The sequence below is a fragment of the Orbicella franksi genome, unplaced genomic scaffold (genome assembly GCF_964199315.1).
Source record: "Orbicella franksi unplaced genomic scaffold, jaOrbFran1.1 SCAFFOLD_433, whole genome shotgun sequence".
NCBI classification, from domain to species: Eukaryota; Metazoa; Cnidaria; class Anthozoa; order Scleractinia; family Merulinidae; genus Orbicella; species Orbicella franksi.
Window position 1 is genome coordinate 22,501 of NW_027670651.1, and position 1,091 is coordinate 23,591.

A 1,091-nucleotide genomic window follows, 5' to 3' on the forward strand; every position below is an offset into this window, starting at 1 on the left:
CCCCAACCAAGTTTAGACACTTAGAAAAATTTCGAAAATTTCGATTTTTCAAAACTGCTCCAAAGCGCTCCCCATGGCATTCCAAACATGCGTCACCATGTCAGAGTTACGAAAACGAAGAGATTTCCACGAAGATGACCGATGATTGCCGAAATTTTCTGACGAAAACCCGAAGCTCAAAGACCACACCCTAAAGAGCGCAAAATTGGGATTTTACACTTTTTCAAAACTTTTTGCAGGAAACTATTGGCCAGCTCGAGTCACGTGCAGGCGCTAAGTTTGGCGCTGTCACATCATCGTTAAGGGGGTGTTCTACACTATCTTAAAACTGGGCGTCGGTCCCCCTATTCTATAAGCACCCTTAAGGTTTTCACCATTTTCAAAACTTTTTGCGGGAAACGATTGGCCAGCTCGAATTGCGTGCAGGCGCCAAGTTTCGCGCTGTCACATCATCGTTAAGGGGGGTGAGCTACACTATCTTAAAACTGGGCGTCGGTCCCCCTATTCTATAAGCACCCTTAAGATTTTCACCATTTTCAAAACTTTTTGCGGGAAACAATTGGCCAGCTCGAGTTACGTGCAGGCACCAAGTTTGGCGCTGTCACATCATCGTTAAGGGGGTGTTCTACACTATCTTAAAACTGGGCGTCGGTCCCCCTATTCTATAAGCACCCTTAAGGTTTTCACCATTTTCAAAACTTTTTGCGGGAAACGATTGGCCAGCTCGAGTTACGTGCAGGCGCCAAGTTTCGCGCTGTCACATCATCGTTAAGGGGGGTGAGCTACACTATCTTAAAACTGGGCGTCGGTCCCCTATTCTATAAGCACCCTTAAGATTTTCACCATTTTCAAAACTTTTTGCGGGAAACAATTGGCCAGCTCGAGTTACGTGCAGGCACCAAGTTTGGCGCTGTCACATCATCGTTAAGGGGGGTGTGCTACACTATCTTAAAACTGGGCGTCGGTCCCCCTATTCTATAAGCACCCTTAAGATTTTCACCATTTTCAAAACTTTTTGCGGGAAACGATTGGCCAGCTCGAGTTACGTGCAGGCGCAAGATTTGGCGCTGTCACATCATCGTTAAGGGGGG